General features: G+C 42.8%; 1 protein-coding gene across 10 annotated transcripts in view; it reads left to right on the top strand.

The window, feature by feature from the left end:
- Positions 1-18,560, top strand: part of HIPK2 (homeodomain interacting protein kinase 2) — a 177,627-nt gene that overhangs the window by 6,824 nt on the left and 152,243 nt on the right. The window contains exon 1 of one of the 10 annotated variants that reach the window (XM_070265099.1): positions 9,608-9,740. The exons of the other annotated variants lie outside the window; for them this stretch is intronic. The gene's annotated coding sequence lies outside the window, so the exon portion shown is untranslated. Of the gene's footprint in view, positions 1-9,607; positions 9,741-18,560 lie in introns of those variants that run through there. 10 annotated transcript variants of the gene reach the window in all.

Genomic DNA, 18,560 nt, shown 5'->3' with positions numbered 1-18,560 from the left:
AAAGATTGGTAGTGTTTTTGAAAGTGGTCTCTTCTAGCAATTCTTGCCTAACTTCTTTTGCTCTGGTGGGTTCTGATTAATTAAATGCCACTGTTTAAACAGAATTAAGGTTGATTGACTCTTGCATGTGCTGATGCTGTAGACTTTATGGAACATTTCTTGTCACAAAAAGAATACAGTCTAATAACATAGGAGGACAAGTGCATTTCCCCCAGGTTGTGCTGTCCATCCTCTGTAAAACATTGCTGCAGAACCTGCTGTAACATTGGGTAGAAAAGCACTTTTGGTTCACACAGTTACGGATTGCAACCTGATGAAATGAGGTTTATTCCCGTATTTTTACCATTTTCCTCCATGTCAATATTGCCTCATTGATTCAACCTATGGAATTATTATTTACCATATAAAATGATTTTTCCAAGGCCTTATCACAAGGAAAGTGATTCATCGTGTCAGTTCTGTGTAGAACTTCTAGTTCCATAGCATTAAAGAAGCAAATTTTAGTGATATGTGTGCCTGGAATCCTGTAGAAGTCCTGCACACAGTGAGGATGTTTGGAAAACTCTGATTTGTTGCTGGTTGTGGAAGTGTGTTTATTTTTTCTCTAATGAAGAATTTATAGAGCTCTGACAAAAACCAGCATTAAATTCTTGAAATTGTGCAGAAAGGCAGTAAGTTACCCTCCCGAGTTCTGTGTAATTGCACCTACTCACTAGAATCTGGGCTGAGAGCAGGAGCTTCTGCAGGAAAGTGAATTTCAGGGGAGCTCGTAACGGGCGGGGAGAGAGACGGAGCACGCGCACACATGTGCACGAGCACGCGCACACTCGTGCCTTCAGCTCTATCCCCTGAACCACTTACACTTGCAGTCCCAGCACAGTATGATTACTGTTATTCATTAAGTATGACCTGCACCATCAGGAAAAGATTAATCGATACTCATTATGTTCTGTTAACTGAGACTGGGAGGTTCTCTAATGTAATACAGAAATGTTGTCATTAGAAAATGGTTAAAATAAAGAAACCCTTTCATTTAATTACACCATGACTTACTCCAAAAAGGATTTAAGGCCGCTTAACGGGTTAAGTTTCTGGAAGAGGGGAAATTAATCTACGTGGATCAATCGTGTGGATCAGCTTATTTCCAAGGATGTCGGATAAGTGAGGTATTCCTGTGTGAAGAGACACAGAAACAGACAAAGCTCTTGTGCTGGCTTAACAAGGTGAATAAGCAGAGTGCATAATGGAATTCATTTGCAAAGTGATTTTTGCCTGGCTGGAATGGTAAGCACAAAATAGACCAGCAGACGAGAACGGTAAGTGTTCGGGATCTGTTGTTGAAAGGTTTAAAAGGGGTTCTAATTCAAGAGACATTTTACGGTGTGGAGAAGCGGACCAATATAATCAAAATGATACTTGAATAAGGTACTTTTTCCTGGCCTGGATATAATAGGAGGATCGAGGTGGGCAGAGGGTGAGCTGTGCTGGGAGGCCATGTGCTGTAGTATAAGGTGTGAGCACCGTGCACATGCAACTGGGCTGGTGTTGGTGTCGCATAGGAGAACATGCATAGAGCACTTATCAGCATGCCTGACCCGGGGCATCGATAAATGTTTGTTGTTTTTCTCTTTCCTCCTCATGCCTTATGGCAGTGATCAGGAAAGCTTGCTGGGGTTGGCAATTCCATAATACTTACTCTGTTTTTCTAAAGAGTCTCTTCTTTTTTAGGCTCTCTCACAGTCCACAGTGGGATCACAGGATCTCAGGATCTCATGGGTCACAGTATACCCCAGTGGGGTCTCCACATGTTAGGATCAGCCTTTGACACAGGGGGAAACTGAGGCCTGGAGCAGTGAAGTGGCTGCCCCAGAGAGTCTGGGGGGAGGCAGAGCTGGGGTTCTTATCCTCTGGGGCAGTGTGCATCAAGCCCCAGAACATTAAGTGGGGCTTCACTGGGCTGCACCCCAGATGGAGTTCCGGGGTCATGGTGCCTACAAGGCTGTCGGAGTCACTAAGCTTTTTCCCCAGACCTGTAAGGGAGCTCCTGGGTTGTGGTTCTCCCTCACAACCCACAGTGCCTCACAGAGCCCATCTGGAAGGAGTATTCCCCCCTTCCTAGGGAAAGCAAGGCCACATGCCCTCAGCTCCAGTGTTTAAAGAGTCTTCTGGGGGCCGCCCTGGTGGCGCAGGGTTTAAGTTCACACGTTCCACTTCGGCAGCCCGGGGTTCATCGGTTTAGATCCTGAGTGCAGACCTATGCACCGCTTGTCAAGCCATGCTGTGGTAGGCGTCCCAGATGTAAAGTAGAGGGAGATGGGCGCGGATATTAGCTCAGGGCCAGTTTTCCTCAGCAAAAAAGAGGAGGATTGGTGGCAGATGTTAGCTCAGGGCTAATCTTCCTCAAAAAAAAAAAAGAGTCTTCTGTTAGGAAGTTGTTCTTTATGTTTCCCTGAGAAAGTTTACAGCTTGTCACCATGAGCTACTTATTAACAAAAACAAAAATCACAGAAGAGAAACCAGTACAATTGTGATGAGTTTCACAGAACCTCAGAGCACCTTTCAGTCATTAAGCTGCTTTTTGGGGGGAAAAAACTGCTGATTTCCCAAGGTACAGTTTAGAGTCATTCTTTCTCATTGACATAACCAAGACTTGTGCACGGGCCCTAGGAAAGGCCTGCAAGCAGGTGTGAGGCCTTTGGGACAGAGATTCCTGGGGTCCCAGGGACCAAGAGCATGGTCTGGGGGAGGGCGGGTGTCCAGCCTCATGACCCTGGGGACTTCTCTCCCCAGGAGTGGTGTGGCTGGGGCCTGGAAAGTATGGGGTCCAGGCCCGGAACCCCTGCCCCCCTGCTCTAAGGGCAGTGCTGATAAGGGATACACACTTGGGCAACAGAGGCAGCTTGAGTGTTTCCTCTTGATACAGGTCATGGCTGGTGCCTGTTCACTGGATACCCTGATCTCCTTTCCCCCCTCAACCTGGATCTCACACTGTGGTTGCTCCATAAAGCACAGTTCATGAAACAGACCCATTTCCTGTTGCTTGCTAAGGTAGTCGATAACCAGTATGTCCCCCAACAATGAAACTCGGCAGAGAGCCTGGTCAGTCGGACAGCACTTCTGTATTGTCTGCTTCAGCCACTGACATACACGGCCTCTCCTACTGCTGACCTTCCTGATGTCATCTCACCTCTTTGCTTCCACCTGCTTGTCGCTGCCCACTCACCTACCCACAGCCAGGCTCCCTCACCTCCCTGTTTCCTTGTCTTCCTTGACTTTGTGTATCTTGGCTGTGTATTTGCCTTATTACACTTGTAGGTGTCGGGGTATAGGTGGAGGTACACTGGCGCTGTCTTGTGGGTATTTTTGTGTAGGCAACAGATTTGGAGAAGTGGTTCTCCAAGTTTGGCGATCATCAGTCACCTGGAGGGCTTGTTAAAACAGATCACAGGCCCCACCCTCAGAGTTTCTGTTTCAGTGGGGCTGGGGTGGGGCTCGAGAATTTGCATTTCTAATTGAGAACCCTTGTTGTAGAGGAATGCATTCAGAATGAGAGATCAGTAAATCTGTAAAATCAGATGATAGTTATTTTGATTAGAACTTTCCTTGGGTGGTGAGAGTCAGGGACCTGACATCAGCGTGATTTGCAGCTCTGCTGCCTTTTGTGGCCGTGACTTCTCGAAGCCAGAGGACACTGTGCAGACCCAGCCTCTGGCCTTCCTGCCTCTGGCTCCAGGAGAGAGGAGGCCCATCTTCTCCAGGGCCTGTAGGTAAATGCAGGAGCTACTTTCTCTTGTTCTTCCAGAGCCAACCAGTCTGTAGTTTGTCCAGTTTGGCCCTGGGATCCCTGAATAGAATGGGCAGATATCATTCTCACAATAATAATATATTATTATTAATTAACGTAAAGAGCTTTGATTTTCTTTGTTTACAGATGAGGAAATTGAGGCTTAGAGAGATTAAATAACGTGTCCAAGGTCTCATCAGTAGTAACTGGTAGAGCAGGGCTTGAGCCCCTCCTGATAGCTGAGCATGCTCTGTCTTGACCAGCGGCCTGCCCTGCTCCTCACAGGTGAGTTGGAGCGGTCCCTGCAATGTACAGCAGGGAGATGCACAATTGGGGCCCTCCTTGGGGAAGGGCCAACCACGGTGGAGGCTGGTGGTGCTGGAGTGTCGATGTCAGCAACACATTTCCCCAAGGCTCTGCTGTCTCGTTTGCCTCCTCTTCATCAAACAGGACCACATGATCTAGTGAGTGTAAAGCTCATAGTCCCGTGGCTGGCACGTGGGAGGAGTGTAGTAAAGGGCAGCCAAGCCACGAACCCCTCTTTGAGCAGCAAAACAGATAAAATATCTGAGAATAATCTTCCTGAGACCTCTAAGGAAAAAATGTTTTGAAAAGATAGTAGTAACAGCTAATACTTATCAAGCCCTAGCAATTGCCAGCTCTGTTTAAGGTTCCACATATATTAATTCTCGAATCCTTGCAGTAATGCTGCAAGGTGGGTTCTGCTTCCATTGTGTCCTGCAGAGACACAGGAGGGTTCCACAGCGCGGAAGTGGCCAAGCTGAGGTTGACCCCAGGCCAGCCTGGATCCAGAGCTCGTACCCTGACTGCCAGGCTGTAGCTACAGATCCCTTCTTAATAAGGGAATGAAATTTGTAAATGTGTTACTCTTTGGTTTTTCTCCAAATGTAAGTGTTCTTTGTTTCAATCAAAGTCTAAATAAATAGTTTTAAAATTTGAGAAACCGATTTCTCTAGGTCTTCTTGAATAAGTTGCTAAGTTGATGGGGCTGGAACAGTCAGGTCTGAAAGATAAGAGTAGTGAAGGGGCTAGCTTTACCACGTGTTAAACCATCAAGTTTGGCGTGAAATTTGACAGACCCATCAGTGGGGCAGAATAAGTGAGCCAGGTTTAAGGGCCTGTTGTCTGTGAGCATTTAATCAGTGATGAAGGAGGTTCCAGGAAGCCATGGGGAAAGGAAGGCTGAGTGACAAATGCTAACGGGACCGTGTGATAGCAATTTGAAAAATCTCAATGGATATTATCATCTCACATCAGTCTACCAACATAAATTCTACGTTATTAAAATGTTAAATTCAACAAAATTCTGTTGAGCACATTCAATATGCCAGAGACTGTTCTGGGTGCTGGGTGTTCAGCAATGAGCAAAACCAATGAAAACTCCTATCTTGAAGCAGCCTACGTTTTAGTAGATAAAGGTAAATAATCCTTTTTTTTAAAAAAAGCTTGAAAGAAATAGGTAGATATTTATCAAACCTCTGGAGGGGTTGAAATTTCGAAGCTTAGAATCTGTAGAAGAAAACTCAGAGGAAAATATCAATAGTTTTGTCACTGTAACATTCCCCAAATGTTAAGGTTATTTCTGTTTTTTCTATGGTGCGTTCTTTCTCAGTGTTACTCAGTGTAACTTTAAGGTGTGTCTGAATTTTAGGCTGGGTCCTGCAAAGCAGAATTACTGGGTCAAGGAGTGTGAACATTTATCGGGGTCTAGACATATGCCACCAGATTACATTCCTCCCCAAAGTATTTTTTTATTAAACTAATCCTACCACCTAGATAAAGATTTAAATTCACCCACCCATTCTTTCAGGAAAAAACAGAGTTGCTCACTGCTCTCAGGCCCGGGCCCTCTCTTCTCAGGAGACATATCATTTCTAGGGCCTTTCAACAGCATCCATATATATCAGTGACTCCCAAAGTTACACGTTTACCTAGACTTCTTTTTTGAGCTCCAAAGTCATAAAGCCAACACTCTACTTAACATCTCTATTTGGATGTCTTACAGGCCTCTCAAACTTAACACTTACAAAGAAAAAATCTTGGTCAACCCTCTAAAATATGTGCCTCTTCCAGAATTCATTATTTCCATAAATGGCGTCATCTCCAACCAGTAGTTCACATCAGAAGCCTGAGAGTCACCTTTGACTTCGTTTTACTTCACATTTAATCCATCACCAAGTTTTATTGATTTTGCCTCCCAAATACAGCCATCCTTGTTTTTCACCATAGTTACGTTCTGTAAAGTTGCCACAAACACCGAATTAGCGAGTGCGGAACCATTGTTCCTAGGGTTAGCTTCCTGTGAGCCTGTGGTCATATTTTCATCGACTGATCAATACTTAACTTTGTTTTGTGTGTGTGTCTGTTTGAAGACACCGTATTTAATATATATTGGTGATTCGTTAACGCTGAACTCACAGCCCGCAGCACGGTGGCTCATGCCTGAACGAAGCTTACCAGCACACGTGTTTTCTCCCGAAGGCACATCACAGCTTTTTTGCGCTTGGGAACACTCAATAGCCTTTCAGCCGTATGCTTGGGAGTCATTTTAAAATCCACAACAAAAAACACAAAAAGTTCAAAAAACATGGTACTAAATAGACCATGGAAAGTATACTTGCTTATGGTTAAGAGCTGAAACAAGAAGGCAGGGCATGACCCCATTTGGCCTCAGCCGGGAACATGTGCGTCAGGCAGCTCGAATTTTTCGAGGTGTCATGTGCATGCCTGGGAATGACTGTGGAAGCCCACTTTGAGTATTGACTTTGAGATTACAAATAAATTTTAGCAAGTCAGTGAATTCACGAACACGGAATCTGCGAATAATGAAGACCAACTGGATATGGTGAACCTATCCGTTTCTTTCTCCTCTACCATCCCCTGGTACAAGGTCAGCAAACTTGTTCTGTAAAGGCCCAGATAAGTGGGTATTTTAGGCTTTGCAGGCCAAATGGCCTCTGTCACAGCTGCTCAGCTCTGCAGTTGTGGTGAAAGCAGCTGTAGACAATACATGAGTGAGTGGGGCTGTGTTCCAGCAAAACTTTATTTACAAGAACAGGCTTTGGGCTGCTTGGCCCTTAGGCTGTAGTTTGGACCCTCGTAACCCACTGTAGTGTCTCATCTGGGCTGCCTTCCTGACCTACCCCCACATCCATTCTTGAGCTGCTACCTGATTTCCGTGGTGATACTAAGTGTAAATTGGATCTGACCACTCTCCGACTTCAGATGTCTAACCACGTCCCATCACACTTTGAATAAAATCCCAAATCCTGAACTTTGTGGCTACAACATGGTCCCTGCTTATTTCTCCAGTCCCATTCTATGTCCGTCTTCCCATCTTTGCCCCATCCTGGCCTCTTCCAGGTCTGTGACTTTTCCCACTGTCCTGCTTCAGGGAATGCTCGTCTGCCCCCTGCCTTGCTAATTGCTGCTCACTCTGCAGTCATAACCGAAATGTCACTTCCTGCGGTGTAAACTAGACACCCCCTTCTGATCTCAGGGCGCTCTGTGGCTTTCCTTATAATGCAGTTTTCAGGTACCCACTTATTCAGGTGTATTTGTTTCCACCTGCCTCCCCCATTGGACTGCAAGCTCCTTGAAGATAGGAACGTGTCTGTGGTTGTGTCTGTGTTCTCGACACCCACTGTAGACACTTCCGAAAACTTATTGAATCAGTGAATAGCTGTACAACAAAGTTTTGTTCATTCAGATTTTGTCTGAAGCTACAATATAGAAACGTGTTTTAGAGCATTTAGTATATCTTCTAAAATTGAGAGTGATGATTAAAGAGCAAAAGTCATCCTGATGAGTGAGTTAGTAAAAGGGTGAGAATGTGTGTCTTTATTGTCAAAGGGTGTGTTCCACCGACAGATACATCTAGTCCAATGTTTGCTCCCCAGGACTTGAAGCTACGTGAAATCCTGCTGGTCACCCTTTTCTCCTAGCAATTTTTTGAACTTTGCTGGTAGCGTTTTCACACAGAGAAGTGAGGGTCATGTTCTTGGGAAGGTGTTTTGGTGCCCCTTTTAAAAGTGGACTTTAATTGCTAAAGCAATCCTGAGAAAAAAGAACAAAGCTGGAGTCATCACAATCCCTGACTTCAAAACATACCACAAAGCTACAGTAATCAAGACAGCATGGTACTGGTACAAAAACAGGTGCACAGATCAATGGAACAGAATTGAAAGCCCAGAGATAGAACCACGTATCTGTGGACAGCCTATCTTTGACAAAGGAACTGAGGGCCTACAATGGAGAAAAGAAAGTCTCTTCAACAAATGGTGCTGGGAAAACTGGACAGCCACATGTAAAAGAATGAAAATTAACCATTCTTTTTCACCATTCACAAAAATAAACTCAAAATGGATCAAAGACCTAAAGATTAGACCTAAAACCATAAGGCTTCTAGAAGAAAATATAGGCAGTACACTCTTTGACATCAGTATCAAAAGGATCTTTTTGGCCACCATGTCTTCTCAGACAAGGGAAACAATAGAAAGAATAAACAAATGGGACTTCATCAGACTAAAGAGCTTCTTCAAGGCAAGGGAAGACAGGATTGAAAAGAAAAAACAACCCACCAGGGGCTGGCCCCGTGGCCGAGTGGTTAAGTTCGCGCACTCCGCTGCAGGCGGCCCAGTGTTTCGTTAGTTCGAATCCTGGGCGTGGACATGGCATTGCTCATCAAACCACGCTGAGGCAGCATCCCACATGCCACAACTAGAAGGACCCACAACGGAGAATATACAACTATGTACTGGGGGGCTTTGGGGAGAAAAAGGAAAAAAAAATCTTAAAAAAAAAAACAAAAAAACAACCCATCAGTTGGGAAAAAATATTTGCAAGTCATATATCTGACAAAGGGTTAATCTCCATAATATATAAAGAACTCACACAGCTCCACAACAAAAAATCAAACAACCTGATCAAAAAACGCACAGGGGACATGAACAGACATTTCTCCAAAGAAGATATATGGATGGCCAATAGACACATGAAAAGATGCTCATCATCACTAATAATCAGGGAAATGCAAATCAAAACTACACTAAGATATCACCTTACACCTCTTAGAATGGCAACAATAACCAAAACAAAAAGTAACAAATGTTGGAGAGGTTGTGGAGGAAAAGGAACCCTCATACACTGTTGGTGGGAATGCAAACTGGTGCAGCCACTATGGAAAACCGTATGGAGATTTCTCAAAAAATTAAAAATAGAAATACCATATGACCCAGACATCCCACTACTGGGTATCTATCCAAAGAACTTGAAATCAGCAATTCCAAAAGTCCCATGTACCCCTGTGTTCATTGCAGCATTATTTACGATAGCCAAGATGTGGAAGCAACCTAAGTGACCATCAACTAATGATTGGATAAAGAAGATATGGTATATATATATATATATACAATGGAATACTACTCAGCCATAAAAAAGGATAAAATTGTCCCATTCACAATAACTTGGATGGACCTTGAGGGTATTATGTTAAGTGAAATAAGCCGGGTAGAGAAAGACGAACTCTGTATGACTCCACTCATGTGGAAGTTAAACATGTAGACAAAGAGAACTGATTGGTGGTTACCATGGGAAAGGGGGGGTGGGGGGTGGGCACAAAGGGTGAAGTGGTGCACCTACAATGTGACTGACAATGTACAACTGAAATTTCACAAGGTTGTAAACTATCATAATCTTAATAAAAAGTAAAAAATAAATAAATAAAAGTGGACTTTACTTTCTTCTCTCAAACCATCACCCCACCCCTCTGAGACCCTAACTGGTATTAATTTTTTCCTACAGCGTTAGTCTGGGGAAGAAATCTTTGTCAGAGAATCATCTTAGCAATGAAGTTTCAAGTTAGAGATTGTTCCCAAGTCATTCCAAGAATCCTGCATGCTATAGATGGACCGACCACTTAGCGTATTCTAGGAAGGTAATATGTCCTTTCTTAGATGACCTTTTGTAGATGAGTAGTGGTGAAATTTAAATCCTTATTTAACTTCTTTTTTTAAAAAATGTGTTGTAATAGAAACACCACTTGTGCTATAAAAAGTTAGAAAATAAGGGCAAGCAAAACACACACACGCGCACACTTTCTCTTTTCTTCTCTCTGGAGATTACCAGTGTGATAGTTTGCAGGTCTTTGTCTTTGCATATATGTGTACAAATCTTTTTTTTTGACCAAGATAATATATTACTGTTTGTAATCTGCTTTTTTCAAGGAACAGTTTCCAACCTTGTATTTCAGTAAAGTTCATTTCATTTAATCCCTTGTGCATATTCAGATTTCCATAATTGGCCCCCAAATGCCCTTTGAAGCCTGTTTGTTGGAATCAGTATCTGATTCAGGACCTTGCACTGTGTCTGGTTGTAACTGCCTCTTAGTCTCTCAATCTGGCACAGTCTCTCACAAAGAAATGGGCCAGTTGCCTGTAGACGCTCTCACCTTCTAGATGTGTGGGGTTGGTTCCCTGGGGCGGTGCTGAGCTTGGTTCTCCATCCCATGAATCTCCTATATCTAAAGGCTTGATGGATTCAGGTTCATCATTTTTGTCTAGAATACCCCAGAGGTGATTCTGGGCACTTCACCTGCCTCCCAATGACCCACTGCTTGTGAAGCTAAGATTGACCCCCTGGTTTAGGGTTGTGGCAGCCTGACCTCTCCATTGTCCAGTTCCGTTTTCCTCCTTGAGATGAAAAAGTGATCTGTGTAGTATAGGCCATTTACTGAATGGTTTTAGCGCTAAATTATAATTCTTTCCTCAACTCATACATTCGTTAGGTTTTGTGACATGATGTTTTTCTAATTTTTTCATTTCTTGTATAAAGTAGAGCTTTCCCTCTTCAGTTGGGCTGTGTGGTTACCCTGAAGTAATAGTTCCAACTGGAAAGGCAGGAGCTTTGCTAATACTCTCCCTTTAATCATTAATTTTCAAAGTAAGGAGTTGTGTAATAGCCATTTCAAATAGTGAGAAATGAGTTTTTCTGCCTCTTTCTTTTTTATCATTATACAGTCATGAATTTGTATTGATTTGGTATGTTTTAATCGTTAATCTTTTTGTTACAACTTCAGGCAGTAAGACCCCTTCAGCCAGCTCCTGTGACCTTTTGACAGGACCTCCGTAATTTTGAAAAGCTTTCCTGCTAAAAGGCACAAGGTGCCCCAGGCCCATGTTGGACTTTTCAATGGTGTTGGACAGTGGTATCAGAGACCACAATATGGGCGTTAGGGGCGGTTTTTGTGACAGAGGTGACTTGTTTCTAGGGAATTTCAGTGGACAAAGCTAGAAAATATGTATTGCTAAAAATTACCAGTTCAGATTGACAAGTTCAGTTTCATTTTAATTTCCCTGTGCTTTCACTTCGTTTCCTCAGTTTTATCATTGTAACTCCTTTCTCTTCTACAGAAAATTTTTATTTCTTCTTTAACCTGTAAATATAAGAATATAGTTTCAAAGTACCAATATTTCTATTATCACAAACACTGAGACTACAGAGGAAAGTTTAACACATCTTTGTAATTTTTCTCTTGTCCTTAGAATGCATCCAGCTAGGGAAATATAATTAAAAACTGTAGTCTAAAGTCCCTAAAAATAAATTCTTCCTCAGACTGACTGTGGCACCAGTTTGACGTAGGTTAGATTCATATCTTTCTGTTTCTTTTTGGTTTCAGAAATTTTTAAATTTAGCCTTTTTGAGATAGGTAATACATTTATATGACTGAAAGGTCAAAAGATGTTAAATCGAGATGACAGGTATATTGGAATTTAAGTTATTCTCTCTACATTTCTTTATGTTTGAAAGTTAAAAATAATTAAATTTAAACTATAGAAAAGATATGCACAATGAAATATTGCCCTCCTTGTCATCTCATACATAACCATTTGTATTAGTATCTGGTTTAACCCTTCGAGTCTTTCATTTTGCAGATTCAAATTGTGTGTATGTGTGTACTCTTCTTCTCTTTTATTTATACAAGAGGTAACATACCATATATATTGTTATACATCTTAACTTTTTTCTCTTAACAATGTATTCTGGAGCTCTCTCCATATTAGTACATAGAAATTATTCTCAGTCTTTTTTATGGCCACAAAGTACTCCATTTTGTTGACGTACCATGGTTTATGGAATAGTAGCATAATCTTAGATTGTTTCCAATCCTCTGCTATTTATAAACCATGGATAACCTTATATACATGTCATTCATACTCACGCAGGTGCATCTGTGGGATAGAATCCTGTAAGTGGGATTGTATAGTCAAAGGGTGAGTACATCTGGAATGTTTGAAAGATATTGACAAATTCCTCTTGTTAGGATTTGTACCGTATTTCACTCACACAGCCATATGTGAGCGGCCTGTTCCCCTCGAGCATTACCCACAGAATCCATTGTCAAATTTTTGGATTTTTTGCTGGTAGGTGAAAAATGGTATTTTCATGGAGTTTTAATTTATATATCTTTTGTTATAAGTGAAGTTGAGCATCTTTTTATTCGTTTAAATATCATTTTATATTTATTTTTATGTGGACTGTGTTTTGAACTTTATACATTTTCCTGTATGTTGTCGGTCTTTTCTTCTTTATTCCTAAGAGCTTCTCATACACTGTCTGTGATGAGTTGCAGATATTTTTTCCCAGTTGGTCTTGTATGCTTTGATTCCCTTATGGGGGTTTCTTTTGTCCTTGGAAAGTCTGTTTAATTTTATGTAATCAAATTTATCTTTTTGTTTATGCCTTCTATATTTTAAGTCAGAATTAGAAAGACATTTCCTATTTCAGGTTTTTAAGTTCCTTCTAGTACTTTTGTCATTTCATTTTTTCCATTTATATCTTGGTTCATTTGGTGTTTATACTAGGATATGTTCTGAGGTTTGGAGCCAACTTTATATTTTCCAACATTCAATTGTCCCAACACCATTTGTTAAAAAGTTTATATTTTTCCCACAGTATCATTTTGTTGTTTATTATATATTAAATTGCTATAGACTTGGGGGTCTATTTCTAGACTCGCTATATTTTTCCATTGGTTGATCTGTTAATTGTTGAAGTTTATATTACGTTTTGCTATTTGAAAGGACTAGTTCCCCCTCCTTGCTCTTCCTTTTCAGAGTTTTCCTGGCTATTCTCCCTGTTTGTTTTTCCATATGAACTTTAGAATCAACGTGTCTTGATTTCAGAAAATTTCCATTGGGATCATGTTAAATTTATAAATTACTTAGGGGAAATTAACAACTTTATGAGGTTGAGTCTTCTTATCTAAGATCATGTTTTCTTTCCACGTGTTCTTTTTTTGTGTACTTTAGTAATATTTGAAGTTTTCTGTATATAGTTTGTATATATTTCTTAAATTTATGCTTATAAATAAAGTCTTTCATTGTCTTCCAATTGGTGGTGGTTTGTATGGATGAAGACTGTTGAGTTTCATATGTATTTTTAACAGCTTTATTGAGGTATAATATGTAGTAGTAGGTATAATAATTAGTCATCATTCCCCAGTGCCACCTTCCCCTCATTCCTTTGAAATTACTAATCTGCTTTCTATTCTGGAGTTTCATATAAGTGAAATCATACAACACGTGGTCTTTTGCAACTGGCCTCTTTCACTTAGCATGATGTTTTCAAGGTTCATCTGTGTTATAACATGTGCTTGTCTTTTTTTCCATAGCCATCCTCATGGGTGTAAAGTGGTATCATTGTGGCTTTGATTTTCTGATTTCTGTATGTGTTTAGTTTCATTTCACCACCCACTCTGGGGAGATGTCATGAGGGTGGGGAATGGGCACGCAATTCTAAATCCCCGGTGCCTCCCACAGTGCCTGGCAAGTACTGGGTGTTCAGTAAAGGCTCGTTGAATGAATGAATGGATCTATTACACTTCTAAGCCACCTCTACTTTTTTATTCTACCCTAAGAAAAACATAATTAGTATTTTCTTCCCCTCCTCTTAGAAAGTCATGTGTGAATCCAATAGCCTAGTAAAAACAGTTTTGTATGATATATGGTTTGAGATGATCAACATTACTTTTTCTCACACTAGAATGAATGAATGAGAGTTGCTGCTACCTATGTCTAGGAGAGTCACTGTCTTTTTGGGAGATGATTTTAAGGCCTAGATTCTAGTGTTACTGGAGACTACTTGGTAACATATATAAGACAGAAATGAGGAATTAGGTATAGGTGTTCTGGGCCTGGGGACAGGGAGTTTTGAGAGAGCTCAGTCAGCTCACAGGTACTTAAGAAGTCCTAAGTTTACCAAGGGCTGTGTTCCAAAATTTCTTTTGTAAGGTGGTTGTGTGAATACAGATCACATTTAACAATAGGAAAAAGCGGTATCCATTAAGAATTGGGTCTCAAGGTAGCCTTAAAGAATAGTTAAGAGAGCATAGCTGATGCGTGTGTGAGGGCACGGGGTATACAGGAAACCTCTGCACCTTCTCAGTTTTGCTGTGAATCTAAAACTGCTCTAAAAAATACATCTAATGAAATTTTTTAAAAGAGAGAGCATAACTGAAATACATATATTTTCTAGGAAAAGAGAAATAATTAAATGTCAGAAAAATAATATTGAATAAGAAATGATTATTTCTCGTTAATGTCAGTGTATGAAGAACAATATTTTAATTATAGAAATAGGTGAGATCATGTGTCTGTGTGTGTCTGCAGGAACATTTGGGCACTGTCTAAGGATTTAGAGGCTGACAATATTGGATTTTTGTATTGCCCCAATTTTCCTCAGAATATCTGACTTTTCATATGGTTATTATCCTTATATTATTAGGCATGTTTGGGTTGCGAATAGGAGAGAAAGAGAGAGATTGCTAAACTCACTGATTCATTAATTCATTGGTTAACTGAGACAGATTGCTTTCCCTCAAGTGTCTGGGCCTGAGAGATGGGGAGGGTAGAGCGTGGTTCAAAAGAATGTGCATTTGCTATAAGGAAACAGTTGTCTGAAAAGAATTAATTGAGGATTGAACTGTATGAGATAGCAATATCTGAAGGGCAGATAGATAAAAAAGGTAGCTGCAGATCCAACTTGAACCAATGATTTGAAAGCCGTAGGGAGCAGATTTAATCAAACTGTAAGGAAGAGCATTATAATACTGAATTCTTTCCACAAATGGACAGTCCTGAGGAACAGATTCCTTTGGACGCTGGAGGCATTCAAGATGAGCACCTTTTGATGGACCTGCTGGAGAGTAGGGTCCAGCATAAAGTGGATGGTTAGACTAGATGACCTTTAAACTTTCTTCTGGGGGAGAAGTAGTAGTCCTGATAGGATGGAACGTGGCTGAAGTGTGTGGTTCTAGTTCTCTTTCTCTTGACCTCCACAAAAAGTTCTGATGCCCCCAATTCTGTTCTCCACTAGTGCAAAATGAAGCTTTGGTTGGATCTTTTCTTCACCCAAAGCTAGATGACAGCATTTATTGAACATCTACCATTTGTGCTCCTTCTATTATGAGAGACTTGGATAGAATAACTATTGTTCTAAAAATGGTTCTGAAATTAAAGGGCAAAGGCCTGATGTACTGTATCTCCTCTTTCCAGCCCTTCAGTTCAGGCCTGACTATTTAGCAGCTTTCCCCCACTTTCTAAGGATGTCTCTCAGGGAGAAGTAGGCTCTGAGATAACCAGGACTCCATCCTAAACTGGAGCAGATAGCAGCCTGGGGCCTCGAGCGCTTCCCCCTTTCCCTCTGTGTGTCTGTGTCTGGCTCCAGTGTGGCGCCTGTCTTTGAAGTCAGCTTGAAGCCCAACAGGCAGGGCCGCTGCCCTCCCGCTCCTTGGTTATTCAGTGCAACCTTTAGTCTAGGAAGAGTGCCAGTCTTCGTTTCCAAGAATCATATCTCCCTAAATGGGGCAATCTGCTTTAAATGCCTTCTCAACTGGCGCCTTCCCCATCTCACGGTTGGCTTAATTAAAGGAGCAGGTTCACCTTTTCAACTGCTTGTATGGTGCTGGATCAGGGTGGGTGGCTGGGGGCTGTGTTGGGGTGTGCGTGTGTGTGTGTATCTGCGTGTGTAGGTGCACACCTTTCCCACCCTTCAGCTCTCAAAGTGGTCATTTTCAGAAGTGTTGAGAGTCGTAGGCATATGTAAACTTTAGTTTTGCATTTTCCCTATTGTGCTCAACCCCCAAAAATTTTTTTAAAGCAGGCCGGCTAGTAGGGTGCACAAGGCTTTTTGTATCTCGCTGGGAAAAATGCATGCTGAGCCTTTGTGTGGTCCCAAGTCAGGATTTGCTTTATCAGTCGCGACATCAGGTATCTCTCCACTTGTCTTCCCCCTTCTCCTCCTGCGTGCCCAGTCTCTGGTGTGTGCTGTGTGTCCCTCATCCTCAGAGCCAGGGCTGGTGACAGCAAACAGCAGTAGGAGTGCTCCATGGTGCTTCTTCCTCTCTGATTTCCAGTTCAGCTGACAAGGCGGGTCTATTGAGCTCCTTTGAAACCTGAGTTTTTGTTACCTGCTGCTCAGCTTAACCCACAGGCTTCTCTGAGGGCGTGCCTGTGACTGCTGCCACCCTCTGTTCCATGGGGCAGCTGCTGCTGCCAGCACTCCCTCTCAGAAGCCAGTCTTTCCACAGCATTGGAGGCTCCGTGTGTGGAGGGCCCTGCTGAGCAGTTCAGCGAGAGCAGGACAGGATGCACAGCCCTGCCTCTGGGTCATGTAAAAGGGACGGAAGAACCTGTGACAGATGCTGCCTGTGTTCTTTCAAGCACAGACAGAGCCATCTCTGTGAGACGTGCACCTGGACGTGGGGACGAACCCATGCTCCCTTCTGCCTGTTTGCCACCCAGGTTCCCTGTGACGAAATCTCATGCCTAGAAGTTCTGCCCAGAGCTGTGGCGCTGGGCTCACGTGGGAAGCAGGCGAGTTTCAGCCCAAGGGTCTGGCAGAGCAAAGCCCCTCGTGGGCCAGCCGAGCGGGCGCACCAGTTCTCCGCATGCTGCCACAGAGTTCACTGGGTTTTTGTTTCCGCTCTGAAGAAATATGGGTCAGTGAGAAATAGGATTTGCTTTACAGAAGATGGCTTTGGAGAATCGTGTCCTCAAAAGCAAAAGAAGCACAAAAGTGTGAGTCCCGAGGGAATATGGTTGTAACTCCCGACCCCAAGATGTTAGCTTTGGGTGCTTTCAGGAAGATTTTGGGTTTTCAGCAGTTCAGAAGGGAGGTGGACATGGGTTTTCGGCAGTTCAGAAGGGAGGTGGACATGGTTTGGTGCAAAACGGAGAGACGTGAGTGTGGAAGTGAGAGATTCACTTGCAGACGTGTCCAGTAGTGAGAAGGCAGGAGGCACACCTCACACCAGGGGAGGGCGTGCGGAGCCTGGCAGTGGGGTTGCTAGGATGTGAAAGAACATTATTTTATTTGCTGTGTGCAAGACCATCGGGAGAGTGGAGAAGAGCACTAGGATGCGTCACATTTCAGGTGCCTCCAGGACGTCTGTGTAGGTGTCCTTGAGACTGCCAAAGGAGTGAAGACTCGGGGAAACAGCTGACATCTGGGGGCAGCGAAGCAGGAGATGCCGAGGGAGGCGCAGCAGCAGCTGGACTTCAGTCCCTATTCAGCCAGAAGAAGACGTGTCTGTGTGTGGGAGGCGTGGGCGAGGGCGTGGGCTGGAGAACATTTAAAATAGCTTCCCAGCGTGTGTGTGCCTATGCGGGTGTGGTGTCTCTAAGAGAAAAAGCAAATAGAAAAGTCAGCGTCGTTGGCGACCTGAGAGCAGTCGCGTGTAAACGTGGAAGCAGTTTTAACCTAGTCCAGAGAATACATAAGGTGTACTCTTGAAATGGGGCAGTAAGCTTTCCTACCGCCCCCCCACCCCCACCCCCGTCTGTGTTCTTTTGTGGAAGAGCAAGAGCTATTGAGTATAGTGGTGGAAAAGCTGATACTTAGAGAGTTTCTCAAAGTGTGTATCAGAGTAACCTTTTGGCCTCCCGTGGTCCAGGGGAGAATCTGGAGAGCTGCGTTTTGAGGAGTGGTTTCAGGAGTGTTGCAGTTCTGATGACGTCTGCCTACCCCTTTGTCATTTTCTCATTTATCCTTATATCTCCAAAAGTGTGCAGTGTAGTGCCTAGCACTTAGTGGTGTGTGGTTGGCCCAGCAGAAATCCATGTTTGTCCCTCTGTCCATCCATCCATCATCCGTCCAAATAAACCATTCATCAGACAAGGAAATCTTCCCCGAAGGCCCCCAGCTGTTCTCCTGTCCCTTCTCGTAGGTCGAGCTGGGTGCATACCCAGCCCAGATCAGTGGCTCCCAGGCACAGGACAGGATTAGCGTCGACCAATCAGGATTGGCTCCTGAGTCACAAGGGGGAAGGTGGGAGGTGGTTGGAGGTAGTGGTGGTGTAGGGGGTGACATGAGAACGCGAATCAGGGCTCTGCTGGGGGAAAAAGTGGGAATGGCTGTTAGAAAGGCAACTTACAGTGTCTGCTTCAGCATGTTAGTTTTTGTACATTTTACTCTGTGTCATTTTGTTTTAAACGATAGCATTCTCTAAATTTGGCTATGTTTACTATGGTGATTATTTTAATTGAGTTCTATTCAATTAATTATACCTCACCTTGTTTTGCAAATTGATTTGTTTTATAGTATAAACATATATACTATAATAACCAATATAATACAAAAAAGAATCTAAGAAACAGGACCAGGAAAAATACAAATAAATGTAGAAGTTCAAAGCCAGGAGGAAAAAGAGTCCTAGCTATGCAGACAGTGAGGCCCCTACATTGCCGTAGCTGAGCCT

Source organism: Equus caballus, chromosome 4 (assembly GCF_041296265.1).
Source record: "Equus caballus isolate H_3958 breed thoroughbred chromosome 4, TB-T2T, whole genome shotgun sequence".
Lineage (NCBI taxonomy): Eukaryota > Metazoa > Chordata > Mammalia > Perissodactyla > Equidae > Equus > Equus caballus.
The sequence above is the reverse complement of the archived record's forward strand: the minus strand, read 5'-3'. Positions and strand labels throughout refer to the sequence as shown.